At 48.4% G+C, this 15,942-nt stretch overlaps 1 long non-coding RNA gene across 6 annotated transcripts in view; it reads right to left on the reverse strand.

Annotated features, from left to right (window-relative positions):
* The window catches only part of LOC697176 (uncharacterized), a 78,283-nt gene that overhangs the window by 40,466 nt on the left and 21,875 nt on the right, over positions 1–15,942 (reverse strand). For 4 of the 6 annotated variants that reach the window (XR_013397815.1, XR_003719315.2, XR_013397817.1 and 1 more), the window contains one exon: positions 10,337–10,435. This is a non-coding gene — a long non-coding RNA (uncharacterized LOC697176). Of the gene's footprint in view, positions 1–1,163; positions 1,266–10,336; positions 10,436–15,942 lie in introns of those variants that run through there. The other 2 variants (XR_013397814.1, XR_013397813.1) reach the window with 1 other exon arrangement.

The following is a 15,942-nucleotide window of genomic DNA, read 5'->3' on the forward strand; positions in this document are numbered from 1 at the left end:
CTCCCTCCCTGGGGGCACTTGTGAGGTTTAGAGAGCTCAGACAAAGTCCTGGCTCAGAACCAGGCCACATGGGGTGTAAGCAACAGGAACTCTTCTCTGGGTGTTCTTCACAATGAAGGGAACTTGGGTGACATCCATGCGAATACAAGCTGCCCAGGCCTTCCCCAAACCCAGAGCTCTGTTTAGAGAGAAAGATGGGGAGGGCAGGGGAGGGCAGGGAGGGAAGGGGAGAGGAGGAGAGGGGGCCTGTGCTGAGAACCCAGCTGGCTGAAGGAGAGGAACCACTGAGGCTGAGCATGAAGGCCGCTGGTGAGGCTGGAGCCCCAGGGCTGCTCCTGATATGCCTGTCACCGTGGAGCCTTTAGTGGGTGGAATCCTGATGGGGAATGTGTGTGTTCAGCCTGCTAATCCATGCGTGGATATGCAGGGACAGGCAAGGGGAGACCCAGAGGGAGGACTGTCAACACTGGTGAGTCCTCACATATAAGACTGGGTACAAGGCAGTGGAGTGGGCTCAGGCCTCCCGCGTGTCCCTCCAGCACATCCTCCTGCCTATGTGGCCCTGGGCCAAGCTGCCCAAAGATGTGGAGCTCTGAAGGGCAGACTCTTAGGATACAGCATCTCCATTCCCAGGGGCCTCTTGGAGCTGAGCCCAGGTCCCAGTGCCCTAGAGCCTCCCCTTCATCCAACAGGAGGGGACGAAATGCAGAACTCAGCGAGGGAGCGGAGAGGGACATCTCAGGGACTCAAGGAAGGAGCAGAGGCAGAAAGGTTCAAGGCATCTGGGCAATGACAGCAGGTTACAACCAGGCAGGCTCGGGGGCCAGGGTCATGAGTGGGTTTAGGACCAGATCAGCAGCTGGGGCACCAGTTCAGTAGCACACACACACCCTGACGGCAGTGTGTGGAATCCTCCAGAACTCCTGGGCCTGGGAGGTCCATGTGGAGAAGCTGGACACCCAGGAGGTGCTGGACTCTGGCTCCTGGCAGACAGCCTCCTAGCTTCACCCACCTGCACCATCTGGAAGCCTGGTTGGAGCAGCCTCAGGTGCCTGCTGCACACACTGCTTTCTGGGACTGCCTGGGAACTGCCTGCCCTTTCTGTCCTCCCCAGGGTATATCTCCTTCTAGTGCAGAGACTCTGGACAGTCCTCATACGTGTTTGCAGCCCCATCCTGGTACTCACACATGTGCTGCTGGTGACGCTGACATTGCTCTTGAAGAATGTTTTGCCGTTGTTCAAGCTGACTTCAATAAAGTACTCCCTAAAGCACAGAAAACGCAGATGGCGAGACCCAGCCCGGAGAGATGCAGTTCTTGCCCTTGGCCAGTGGACAGCATGGGTCATGAGAGGTCATTCCCCAAACACTTGCAGGTCAACTCAGCAATGATGACCAAAGGGTAAGCGGGTCAGGCAGTGAGGGGCGCTGCATGGGGTCTCATGCCATTGTGACCGTGTCCTAAATGACCAGGGACCACTGCTTGGTGTCACCATCCTGGCTCTTCTGTATTTACAGAGTCTGTTGGCTTAACTCTGAGAGGCAACCTGGAGCAAAGGTACCATTCCTCGGGCAATTATCTCCTGCATCCTGCCCTCCTCACAGACCCTAGAACACTGCAGATCCCTGAATACCTTTGGGGCCACCAATGATAAAAGGTGGGGAAAGTGCCCTTAGCCCAGTGTCAGACACGTGCAGCCCCAGCGGGGAGTGGGGGGGGGGACATCCACATTGTGTATACCTCACTGTGCCCAACCCCGACTCCCTGGCCTCCTATCCTATAGGGCCTCCTGCCAGGTTTTTCTATCTTTGGTCCAGGGCAAGTTTTGGAAGTCTTGTCCATACTAATTGGATGTTCATTTAAAAGGAAATGACATGGGAAGAATGTCGATGCACACATCTGACCACTGTCTCTCCCCATGCCTGTCCTCAGCATGCAGAGCTGACCCTGTGGCCCAGGACCAGCATCTGGGCTCTGCCTTCCTCTTACAGAGACCCCTGTGAGTACCCACCACACCCAGGCCCTGTGCAGCACTCTGCTGTGTAACAGGAACAGGCAGGCAGAGTCCCTGCTCTCAAGGGACTCACATTTAGAGATTGCATGGGACACAGAAAACAAAATTGTAAAAAAATAAAATAAAGTAAACAGGACAAAACAGATGATAAAGAGTGCAACGTGCTGTGATGTCCATGACCAGAGGACGTGAGGGGACCAGAGGGGAAGGGACAGTCACTTCATTATGCGTGACTTCTCCTATCTTGTAGAGCCACAATTTCTGGTCTAGAGGATCATGAAATGATGCAAGGCCAGGGATTTGCTTCAAAATACTCTGTGATAAGGGTACCAAGGAAAGCAGGTGGGGGCAGGTTAAGAATGATTGAAAGTAGGTGATGGCTTCTTCAAGTTCATGGCACAATTCTTGCTACTTTGTATAGTGTTGTAAACTTCCATGAAAAATAAATTCTCTCTGAAGAGGTGACAATCCAGCTGAGATTAAAAAGATGAGGAGCCAGCCAGGCAAAGATCCCAGGCAAGGGTGCTTGGGGCTGAGAGAGTGGCCTGTGCCAATGCTCTGGGCAGTGACTCGCTGACCTTGTCAAGGAGGGAAAGAGGTGACCCAGGACAGGGGGCAGGGCCTCCTGGGCCCTGGAAAGGGGTTGGGGTTTTATTTCTTGTGCAGTGAATCTGTCCAGGTTGGGCAGATCCAGGATATATTTTGCACATGGAGGCAACAGGACTTGCTGGTGGGATGGATGTGAAGAGGAAGCTCGGAGGAGTCAAAGATGACATTTGAGTGTTTGACCAGAACAACCGGCTGGACAGTGACACCATTTACCAAAAGGGGGAAGCCTGAAGAGGGGACTGGTTTTGTTTGTTTGTTTTAAGTCTGTAACTTTCTTTCCCAATGTTTATTTATTTATATATTTACTTATTCATTTTTGTGGGAGCGTGGTGGGCTCAGGAGAGTTCAGTAACGTGTAGACGTGGAAACTTCTCACTCCTGAGCCCACACCCTTTTCATGCCTCCTGAACTGTGGGGGAGGGCGTGGGCATCTGCCTGCTGGCCTTGATCCACCTCTCTACCCACTGGGTTCGGCTGCCAGGACCTCGGCTTCCCAGGGCTCAGCAACTGCCTGGCAACCTAGGACTGGCAGAACCCATGGTATTGACCTTTTTGCCAAGGATGATTTCAAAACAATTATGGCATCCTCCTCATTTTCCTTTAAAAACCTTTCTCTGTTTTTTTTTCACCTCCCTAAATATGCACATAGTTTACTCTGGCATGTGTTTTCCATGCCCTGTTCCTGAATAAAGAGCATTTCTGTTTAGAGACGCTGTTTGTTATTTTGGTTGACAAAAATCGTATCCAGGTGCTTCCCAGAAGCCAGAACCAGGCTCTGCCCCTGCTTCCCCACAGGGACAGATGCAGGACAGAGGGAAGTCTCTCCCTGACCTGCACCTCCAGGCTGGCATCAGTGGCCAGGGAAGGCACGCTGCCGTCTAGTGGGGGGTACAGGGGAGGCGTGTTCAGTGGTGGCCAACACTCCAGGGACATTTTCAGGGGATATCTTCCTAATAGTGAAAATAGGTTTAAAGGTTGTTCTCAATTATTTTTAAAAACAAGCTTTTTACTCCTGGACAAGCCATCAACCAGGAGCAGCATGGCCATCTACACAGGTGCCCAGAGCTGTGGCAAGGTCTCCCCGTTGCGAGACGTCAGTGCTGGCCTGTGTATGGAGAGGTAGACGGTAACCTCCAGTCTGGGAAGCCAGTGCAGCCACAGGCCCACAGAGGAGGCAGCTGAATGCCCTTCATGGAGGTAGGCTGGGTACCCCCTTTCCCAGCAGCTGCCATCACAGGGAGGCAGAAGGCCCTGGTAGGGCAGGCAGATCTCCTGGGTCTGCTTTCCTGCGCTGCAACATGAACTGTATGGCCCTGGGCAGGCTCTTCCATCATGCTTCTCTCTAGTTCTCCATCCATACGGGAAAGTTGTCAGAACTAAAAATGGAGTCATTTGTGTTTAAAAAAAAAAAATTAAAGTCCATGACAAACAGGGCTAAGAAAGGCTGCAAATAGAGGGTTTTTATGCCTATATGTCTGGTAGCAAAAACTATCACAAAAGACTTTGCAAAAACCACAACCTTGCACAAAAGCCATTGCAAACTTAACACAAAAAATACTTCCACAGGAACATGTTCCCAAGAACTACCTGTCCAGCCTTGGACTAGTGTCACCCTTGCTATTGATCTGTTTAGACAAGGGTAATGATCTCAAAACAATTCCCTAATCCTCATTTCTCCTTTAAAAGCCTTTGTCTTCTGTTACCTCCCTGATTATGCACATTACCATGGCACACATATTCCTAGTGCCAGGCACTATTCCTGAATAAATACTGTTTTCTTTTAGAGAGAAACTCTGTTGTTCAGGTTGACATAAATGGTGTCCAGACGTAGGACCTGGAGTAGGACCACTATTGGAAGAAATCAGCCATTCTTGGAACTGGTGTGCAGTCCTCACTTGAGCCCCTGGAGCTCTCTGTTTCTGTGCTTGCCTTTTCTGTCCTGGAGGGTCTTCTTTCAGGCTGAGCCTCCTACTTTTGGGTAGAAGCTCTTGACTTCATTCAGCATCTGATTTGGATAAGTCAAAGACCTTACATCCCTCCTGAAATAACAATTTTTTGTCTTTTCTGGTAAATTCTTTCTGGTATAATGACAAATGTTTTTCTGATTTGAGCACCCTTGTTTCTACATAATTTACATTTGTTTGTGAGGCATGTCTTTTCTGGCAAATTCACTTTTAGTTCTGCATGCCTAATTAAATATTTGTTTGATCTGCACACCTGGGTTAAAATCCCTGTGAACAATGATTTTGGTTTGGTTCCGTGTGTCTGTAATTCATACGGAACCTAAAAAGCCCACGTAGCCAAAGCAAGACTAAGGAAAAAGAACAAATCTGGAGGCATCATATTACCCAACTTCAAACTATACACATGGCTATAGTCATCAAAATAGCATGGTACTGGTATAAAAGTAGGCACATAGACCAATGGAACAGAATAGAGAATCCAGAAATAAACATGAATACTTACATATAGCCATCTGATCTTTGACAAAGCAAACGAAAGCATAAAGTAGGGAAAGGACAACCTATTCAACAAATGGTGCTAGGATAACTGGCAAGCCACCATGTGGAAGAATAAAACTGGATCCTCATCTCTCACCTTATACAAAAATCAACTCAAGATGAGTCAAAGACTTAAATCTAAGACCTGAAACTGTAAAAATTCTAGCAGATAACATCAGAAAAACCCTTCTAGATACTGGTTTAGGCAAAGACTTCATGACCAAGAACCCAAAACCAAATGCAATAAAAACAAAAATATTCATGGCAGGTAAATTGATGAAAAAATTTTCCCATGTAATTGACTTGGTAATAATCAGAATAAAATTATGTATAAGTCTTCATAAAGATTGAGCTCTGGTATTAAAAATACAGTAATACTAAACCAAAAAATTGGTCTCCTATGTTAGAATACCAAAGTTTTCTTGAAATATTGATTTGCTATTAGTAACATTGCAAGAGGTTGTGATCTTTAATTCTGACTTCTGTTTTCTTTAACAGCCATCTTCTAAACTGCAGTCAGTTTCTATTTCTGGCACATTTTTTCCTGAGATCCATTTAATTTCCCCAGTTTCAGGTAAGGAATGTAATCTTTTTCATGAAGAATGGTAATTTTATTTATTAAGGTAGGGTCTTCCTCAGATTCTTATTTCAGAAGTTCAGTTTCTGCTGCGTCCCACTGCACATGGTTTGCAGGCCATACACCATAGCCTGCAGCGCTCCTACTCTCTTCCTTCGAAAAGTTGCAGCTTTTTGGTTGGCTGAGGTGATAACTCTCTTCTCCAACTTTTTCATCAGCTGCTCTAACATTTTTCCTCCAGTTCTAACTCGGTTTTTATGGCCTGGCACTATAATGTTTATCTTGAAGGCCAAGAAAAGCAATGTTTTCCTCCAATATAACTAGATTACGTATTCTTGGCTTTTCTTGATATGTGTGAATTGTTCCATGCTACCAAGAAACTTCACACGTTTTTACTTTATCTAAGAGCTCTGTATTCCTCTGCTCAAGGTACTAGTCTTCTTGTTTATACTCTTCTATGAGTGTACACTCATAACCCTTGGATATATTATTTTATCTCTAATTGAATTTCAGGACCCTTTCATCAGGTTCAGTTTCCATACTGAACGGGCTTCCCATGAGAAGAAGCAATTACATTGCAGGAGATTTCTTTTTTTACCTTTTGGTAATTGACCTAAAAGACAAACAATTTATATATTTATATTTTACCAAGATAATTTTCTGTGTTGTCTTTATTAAATTTTCGATTACTTAAGAAAACTGAGCTTTGAACAGGTTAAGGTTTTAAAATCTTTGTAACTTTCTGTATTGCTTTTGAAGTTTCCTGATAATCACTCGAGTTAAATGAATGACTATTATTTAACAGTGACCTATGATTCTATTTTGATCTAGGGCTTTGAATCTCTTGACATTTTTGGTGGGCTTCTCTTGGATCAAAATTCTAAATTAAGTCTTTTTGAACTGCAATTAACTTTGAGATTTTCTAGTTGGGCCCCTGGAGAATATCAAAGAAGATATCTTTTAATTTATAGAGATATTAAATGATTAGGCTTATTTGGTAAATTATATGACAAGGATTGTCAAATGAGAAGTGAGGCTACATCTTCTTTTAGTCACATTTGTGGGTAGGCTATTGATAGGAATGTTCTAAAAATTATATAACAAAATCTAATATACTATCAGTCACAATTTGGGTTGTTATGTTAAAACTTCTTTAAAGTTTTACTTATATGGCTATGTTATTGATGTGAGTATTCTAAACATTATATGAAATTTATAAGTCCGATACTTGTGATATGATGCTATCAGTCATGATTATGGTTGATATCTTAAATTCCTGCAGGTAATGGAAACAACTAAATTTTCTTGTCGATTGTGAACTTTTATCAGATTTTTAACCACGGCTATTCTAAGTTTTTTGGATTCTACTCAAAAAGCATTTGCACTCAGTTGTTGTCTAAGTTCTTGTTATCTGTCTGTAGCTAGACCACATCCCGAATTATTCTATGTTCCTCCAATCCAACCTTCTTCCATGGAATTACTATGAATGGAAAACTGTTCTGTTCCAAAAGCCCTATAAGCTGAAACTAGATGAATTTTAAGAAACCAGCCATGTGCCTGATGTATGGGCCACATAAAAAGTTTACCAAACCATTTGATGCCATGACCAGAGACAAACTGCAAATCAGGATGAGAAGTTGACCTTTGCATACTGTGGACAGCTTTTTTTCAAGACATTGGCAAAGACTCCATAGTATAATGAGACTCTTATGCTCCTTAAGGCTACCTTGCTCACTTGGCAAGATAATGGAGTAATTGAAATTTCACAGTTAGTACCTTTTGCTTGTAACTTGCCAGAACCTGACCTAAGAGATCTTTTGGTATACATTGGTTAAATAAGCAAATGTCTGTACTATTGCTGATACTACATGCCATACCTGGATAAATTCCGCTGGGAAAGTCAATACCAATATACACAAAGTAAGAAAACAGGCCACATGGTTAAAACAGATCTCACCTAATTCCTTATGGTCATTTGATTCATTCGATGGGTTACTGATGTGGTTTGGCTGTGTCCCTACCCAAATCTCATCTTGAATTGTAGTTCCCACAATTCCCACTTGTTATGGGAAGGACCCGGTGGGAGATAATTGAATCATGGGGGCGGTTTCCCCCATGCTGTTTTTGTGGTAGTGAAGAAGTCTTAGGAGAGCTGATGGTTTTATAAGGGGTTTCTCCTTTGGTGTGGCTCTCATTCTGTCTTGCCTACCACCATGTAAGATGTCTCTTGCTCTTCCAGCGTCATTGTGAGCCCTCCCCAGCCAAGTGACACTATGAGTCAATTAAACCTCCTTCCTTCATAACTTACCCAGGCTCAAGTATGTCTTTGTTAGGAGCATGAGAACAAACGAATACAGTTGTCTTTAAGTCTAGGTTCATGGATCAAAACTATTATGCAAACCATATTTTCCATTTTTAAACTTTCTATATGCTACTTGCTAAATTTTTGCAGAAGTACAACTTGTAACCATAATGCTAGCCTATCATTTTGAGATCATAGCAAGACTGTGGAACCCACAAAATTGAACTTAATAATGGACTCAAGATAGACTTAACCTGAGAGTCACTCCTTTCAAACATCCTTGAAAGGTCAAATGCGACTAAAAGGGTTTGACACTTATTCCTAGTTACCAGTTGCCTCCTCCAAAATGGACCAAGACCTGCAACCAGGACAGGCCCATCTCATTATCCAGGGGCAGTCAAAACCTGATTACAGAATGATTGATTTGCGAGGCATTTGCAGAAAGATCTTGATCAAAAGGTAGAAACTGTGAAAGTTGTCAGAATCAAAATAGAATTAACATGTTAAAAAACAACAACAAAAAATCCTGGCAAGCTGAATTGGGGAAGTTTATGAAGAGAAGATTCACAAGCTTGTATACCTGATAACAAAAACTACCACAAATCTGTAAAAACTACAACCTTGTACAAAGACCATTGCAAACCTACACAAAAAATACTTCTGCCAGGACATCTGCCCAGCAACTGCCCATGCAACCTCACATTGGGGTCATCTCTATTATTATTGACCTTAGTAGCCAAGAAGAATTAACTCAAATAATTATGTAATCCTCCTCACATCTCCTGTCAAATCTACCTTTACTGAATATGCATGTAGTTTCCTATGGCATGCGCATTCCCACTGTGATGCCCATTCTCAGATGAACATCATTTTCTTGTAAAGAGCCCTTGTCTGTCTGTTATTTAGGTTGACACATACAAAGGAATTTCTGTTAGGCTGCTTTGAGGATTCAGGGAAATACTGTGCGTAAGGCACTTGGCACAATATCTGATGTAAGTGCTCAATAAGCGTTACCTTTCCTTAGAAAGGGGCTGCTCAGTTCCTAAGACACTCCTGGAAAGTATAACCCAGTGAAAACCGAATTTCCTGAGACCATCCACACAATGCTGATGAGTGGGAATGTGGGGATGACAGGCCCAGCCCTTCTTATGTACTCATGGAAAGGAGGAAAATGGCCAAGAAGCCTCTTGGGGGAAGAGAAGTCATCCTGGGATTAGCACATGGCCCTAGAATTAGATGTCAGTGAACATACTATCATCACATCAAATGAATGTATCAAGGGGCCACCTGGGAAGATCAAGGAGGATGCAAAAATCCAACTGCACCCCAGGCGCTCAGTGGGGAAGAGCACACCCCCCTCCCCAGCACCCAGGGCACAGCGTCTGCCTGGACTGTGCGCTTCCTCAGGCCACTCCACCATCACAGAGGTCCTCTGATGCCTATAGCCAAATAATAGGAGATTTTTAAAAAATGCTATAGCCCTTCCACGAACCAACTGCTCTACACATGTGATTTTGCTTAGCTAAGTGCAACTGTGGCTGACCATCTGTAATATGAAAATCCACACCCAAAATGCTTCAAAATCTGAAACTTTTTGAGCACCAACATGGTGTTCAAAAGAAATGCTCAGAGAATTTCAGATTTCAAATTTTAGGATTAGGGATGCTGAAACATAAGCATAATGCACACATTCCAAAACGTAAAAAAAAATCTAAAAACTAAAATATTTGTGGTCCCAAGCATTTTGGTTAAAGAACACACAAGCAGCACCATATGGCTCCATGTTAAACTGAGAAAATTGAGGCTCAGAGTAGAACACTCATCTGGTCAAGGTGACACAGGCAATGTGTGCCTGAGCCAGGATTCCAGGGCCCAGGCCTACAGGCTGGCATCCTCCCTCAATGCAAGGTAAACACACCCCTCTGGGCAAGCTACTGGTGCACCTGGCCAGCCAGGCTCAGACCTCCAGGGCTGCCACCATTTCCCAGGAGTAGCCTTGTGGGCTTCGGGTCCTGGGCTCTCAAGGGAAGGGGAAACTGAGGCTAAGGTGGGCAGATGCAGCTGTGATGGCAGAACCAGTCCTAAACCCAGCCTCACTGAGGGGGAAGCCCTGATCTGAGATGCTCTCTTGGGATTTGTTACTTCCCCGCTTGGCAGATGAAGGGAGGGGTGACCGGGCTTCCCAGTGCCTCCTTCCACTTGTCCTCATGGCCTCTAACCCCACAGGGTCCACAGGGAACAGCTGGCAAGGGCTGGGAGGCTTGGCTGGCTGTGGGGAAAGGCAGTATTGTATGGGAAATACGTGACTCAGAGGCACCGAGGAGACAACTTACCAATGATAGTGCTTTCGTTTGAAGATAAATCTGCAAATAACTTCGTCTTGTTTCTTTAGAGTCTGAAAGTCATTTCCATGAATAACCACATGGTAGGATCTGCAAGGACAACATTCAAAAGTCTGAGTGTGGAAGAGTGAAGGGCTGCCTCCCCTCTGACCTCCCTGATCCTGGAGATCCTCCCCCAAAACTGAATTTGCAGAGGCTCCTGTAAGGAAGGAGCAGTGTTTGACCAACATCTATGTGTCCACTGGGTCAAATCTTCATCTGGTGTCACTGAGGGTCCAGGAGGAGGCAGCTGGGCCTTGAGCACACTCAAGGACTCTCTCCCTACCATCCCTGAACCAACACGCTCAGGAAAGGCCTTGGTCCCTGCACGGTGCAGGCTCAAAGTGCTATTCCTGCCCTGAAATCTGTAGTGCTCCCTCAAGCCCCAGGGGTACTGGCCATGCACTCAGCCAGGCCCTCCCTGATGTAAGGTGTAAGTGGAGCCATAATGCTGCCTGAAGACACCATGTCTCATGACTCAGCTGGGTGCCCAAGCCTAGATGCCTCCTTCAGGGCTGCTGAACACTCGGGGTCTCTCCTCCCTGTCTTTCTGTGCGCCTGTGGCAGGGAGGACACCCACAGGGGCAGGGGCAGGGCCAGGACTGCTCAGGGGAATCTATCACAGAGGCCCAGTTTTAGCTGCTATTCCAGAGACCTACAGGTGATTCCTCACCTCCTGCTCTTCCTGACCCAGCAAGGACCACAGGGCACCCACCCTGAGGTTCAGGAAGTGTGTCCTTCCACCACTGTGACTCCCACCCTGAGACAAATACCACAGGGGACACAGGACGGGGGGGCTGGCCCCAGGAGCCAGCTAGGGTTCCCGCAGGTCTGAAGCTGCCAAGGGCATTGGCCTCCACGCCTGCCTCCTGGCCTAGGCCCCGCTCATTCCAATCCCTGTGGATGCCTGGGGTGCCCCTGGTCCATGCACCCAAGGAAAGCTTCCTGTGAACCCTGCTTCTTGCCTTCCTGCAGTGTCACACCTTCAAGGCGGGCTGTGGGTGAAGCTGGCCTGCTGACATGCTTTCTGATGCTTTCAAGTACTTTCAAAAATGGGGGCCCACAGTTAAAAGCCTGAACATTTCCCCTAAATATCTAGATTTCTAGCTTTCTTGGAAAATGGGAAATGCAGGCCTCAGTGGGTTTGTGTTTCTCCATGTCAGCTCCTGGCTGGGACCTAGGGAACCATGCTCCTCAGATGAGGAGCTCCGAGGCCTGCCTCACTCCAAAGACCCACACACTGACTGCTGACATCAGCCAGCTAGGCCTGGCCTGCTCTTCCCGCTCAAGGTGCCAGCCCAGCCCTTGTGGGCACCCACTTGATGGATACTATGCTGTCCTCGGAAGACCCTGGGCCTGGTGGGGGCACTGAGGCTGTGAGAGAGCAGGAAAGGCCAGCTTGGTGCCCTGTGCTGAGCAAGCAGACCTGGCCCCGCCTCAGGGCAAGTATCGGGTCCTCTCCCACCACTAAGACTGACAGCAGCTGCTTCCAAAGCTCATGCCATCAGGTAGCATTTTCAATATCTTCCTCGCTCAGATGTCCAAAGGGCCCTGGCCAGCCGGACCTGGGCTCAGTGTGTGCCCGGGAGGGAGCAACTGGGCCCTTCGTCAGCCCCTTGGTCAGCCTGTGCCCCTTGGTCAGCCCAACTCGGCCACCCTGAGCAGGACTGAGGGCTGCCCCAAAGCTTCAGTCGGGGTGGTTGCAAATTACATTCTAGGCTGTGCTAGGGCTATGTATTCTATGTATTGCAAACATACATACATTGCAAACATGTATTCTATGTATTGCAAGGTGGATGGATGAAGAGAGAGAGAGGGAGAGATAAAGGAGCATGGGCGAACATTCAGTGTAAAATCCCAGTGGTGGACAGAGGTGTGTTTGTGTTCATTGCACAATCCTTTCCACTCACCTATAGGTTTGAAAATTTCAACAATAAAGGGTGGAAGAAAACCAAAGAACTAAAGAAGAAAATTATACTTGGACATAGACAACCAGAACTCATGATACATCCTGGGTGACAAGTGACTGATGAGAGGCACAGACCAAGCCCTTAGCTGCAGGGAGTCAGAGGGGCTGGTCATCAGGGAAGGCTTCCAGGAGGAGGTGCCCTATGAGCAGGGCTGCAAAGGAAGGTGGACTCGGCCCTTCAAGGTGAGGCAGGGTTTGCAGAGTGCCTATGTTCCACCTGGTCCCACCTCTGCACAGGGCATCCAGGATAGGGAGTGGCTGCTGGACAGCCTGGGGGTCCTGCTAAGAGCCTCAGATACCTGCCTGGCTTGGAAGGGAGGTGCCTGCCAAAACCCTCCAGCATGTGTGGGGGATGGGCTCAGGAATGGCCTGGAGCAGTGAGGCCAGCAGAGGCCTCTCCCAGGCTGGATATGAGGCCCAGGGCTAAATGGGGGTGGTGAGTCTGGGCTGCGTGCCTCCCTCCCTGGACTCCTTCCTGGGCTCCCTGGAGCCCTCCTGGCTTCTCGGCGGCAGCCTGCTGACAGGGCTCATTCTGATGCATTTGGGTTTCAGGCTCCTGCCTTGGCCTTTCCCTGCTGTGACTGTCACCCTCCATGTGGGGCAGCTTTGCCCAAGTTGGCCAACAGCTGACAGTTCGGGGCTGTGACTGCCAGGCCACATGGGCAGAGGCAGAGGGCCGAGCTGGTGGGCAGAGGGCACCTGTCACCTCAACTCTGCTGCCTCCAGGGAGGAGTGACGACTCACATCCTCACCTGGGGTTGACAGGGCTGCTCAGATGCCACAGCCTGTGCATGTCCAGGGGACATCATCAGAGGAGCACAGCTGTCACACTGGCTGAATGGCTGAGCAGCTTTAAATCAGGAGCAGCAGAGAGACCCCGAGGGGGAAGGGAGCTCTCTACTCCACCCCCACCCTCAACTCTGCATCAGGGAGAGGCGAGTAGGGGCCACAGCCCAGGACCAATCATGGAAGTGTCAGCCCAGCTCCTGTTCCTGGGTCCCACCAGCTCCCAGCCCTGTGCCAGTCCCCGCACAGCCCAGTACCTTGGGACTCACGACAGGCCTGACAGCGTCCTTTCTGTTCATGGGAGGCACCTCTGGAGCTGGCTGACATTGGACAATTTGCTCCTGGTCGTGTGCCCATGGAGAGCAGAACGCAGACATGGACGGTGTGTCTATTCCCACTGCCTACTGCCAGGGCACACTGCAGTTAGGAACCAGGAGGCCAGAGCCCAGCTGCTGCTCTGGGGCCAGCAGCACCCAGCCTCATGCCGTCCCCATGGATGGAGGACAACCAAGGCTCCCTTCCTCTCCAGCAGCCGCAGTTGCGTAAATGCCGGCCAGGCAGAGTCCCAGCACGCACAGGCGGAGGTCAGGACAGACAGGGGTCATCACAGAGGACCACACGAGGCTGTCACCACCCATGCCGGGACTCACCCTTGCCACATTCCAGACAGTAGGGACAGATGCTGGGATTTTTCCTGTGGAATTGAAGTGAGCCGAGGGTGTTGGGACGCCTTTGTCGGGCTATGGAGGTTTCCTTCTGCTTACAGGGTGATGTGGCATGTTGACGCCCCCACTTCTTGTTCTTCATCCCCTGAGATAACCTCTTGGTTCCTGTTTCCCCTTTTGTTGATGTGATAAATTTCACAGATATTTCACCTTCTGCACCTGCCTGGCCTTCCTGAGAGGAGCCGTGGCTGCTCCTGGCCTGTGGTCTGGGTTACCTGCTGCTCCATGCCATTTGCTGGTGTTTCCCTGAGAGCTTCTCACACATGTCTTTTCTTGCTTTAGAGTTAAACTTATTGTTGTGAGGTAACAACACACTAATTGTGCACAGGTACTCACACTCCCACGCCCGCATATTCCCCCCGCACCAACACTCACATTCACACCCATGTAGGCTATACATCCACACCCACCCACCCATGCACACTGCACCACAAACACACTCAACCCACCCCATACCACACACATCACACCACACACCACACCCAAAGCACACACACCCACACACCACACACACACATAAATAGCAAACACACGTACACCAAAAATACCAAAGACACACCACACATCTCATACACACAACACACACATCACACATCATACACGCACCACACACTCCCCACTCCCCTAACACACACCCAGCACACCCCACACACACAACATAAACAGCAAACACGTATACACCAAAAATACCAAGCACACACCTACACATCCCATACCATACACACACAGCCACGGCACACACACCCACCACCCACTGAATGCACACACAAAGTATACACACATGCCATCACACCATTTCCTTCCCCTCATGCCACACACACAAGATATACCCATGTAGACACCCACGTATGACACACACAACACATCCAAACACTCTAGTCCTACTGTACATACCCACACCACAGACACACATAAATAGTAAACACACATACACCACAAACAGCAAACACACAGCACACATCCCATGCACACACACCACACACACAAGCAGTACACTCCCGACTCCTCCACACAACAAACTCACACACTAGACACCACGCACCAGGTACCCTTCCCACACACTTCCATAGCACCCCAACTTACGCCACACACTCCTCACATACACCACACACACATACATATATGCCCTGTACACACACTCACACCCCCACACACACACAACACATACCTCCTCAGCTCCCACACCACATACACCCATAACACAACACACACAGATGTGTCACTCATGCATACCCCCCACATACTATACTCACAGCCCATATACACACCCCACACACAGATCACACACACATTTACACAACACACAGACCACATATAACCCTCTCCCGCAGACTTCACACACATCAAGCTTCCCACAGCACACCTTCCCACACACACTACACACACTGCACCCACACAAACTACATACACACACCAAACACACTCACACCACATACACACACCACACTCACACACTCCCCACACACATCGTCCCCAACACATACCAAACAAACGCACACTCCATACATGCATGCACTCACGCACACCACCGTTTGGCTACCACAGGGCCTCCGCAGCCCTCACCTCCTACACACACAGAGGAAGGCTCCACCAACATAGCTTCAAGACAGGTCTTTGATGTGAACTGGAACACATGAGTAGGGGTGGGACAAGGCAGGGAGAGTGAGATTCCGGTCACAGAAGCCAGGCCCCTAGCCCCTCACCTCCACCCACTCACAGTATCAACAGTTGCTTCTCAGGTCCTTGAAGCCATTCTCCACTGCAAACACATGGTCAGGGCTATCTGCAATTGCTGTTATCTACAGAAAGCAGAGCTGGATCCCCAGCCCAGGGGTGAGGATGCAGCAGACCCCTGGCCCAGGGGACAGTGTCCTGCCCCCATGCTTTGGGGGCAGCAGAATGCCAGGCTCTGAGAGCCACAGCCTTCTCCAGCCAGCAGCCCACTCTCAGGGAGTGTGGGGGGAGCTCTTCCGCCCTCCCCTCTGGTGTGGTGGGATTTATACGACATGCTGTCATTTCTGCAGTAGTCATGGGTTGGCCCAACTCACTTGAGGCAGATTAGATGACCCTTCTTAGGG

The sequence above is a fragment of the Macaca mulatta genome, chromosome 9 (assembly GCF_049350105.2).
Source record: "Macaca mulatta isolate MMU2019108-1 chromosome 9, T2T-MMU8v2.0, whole genome shotgun sequence".
NCBI lineage: Eukaryota > Metazoa > Chordata > Mammalia > Primates > Cercopithecidae > Macaca > Macaca mulatta.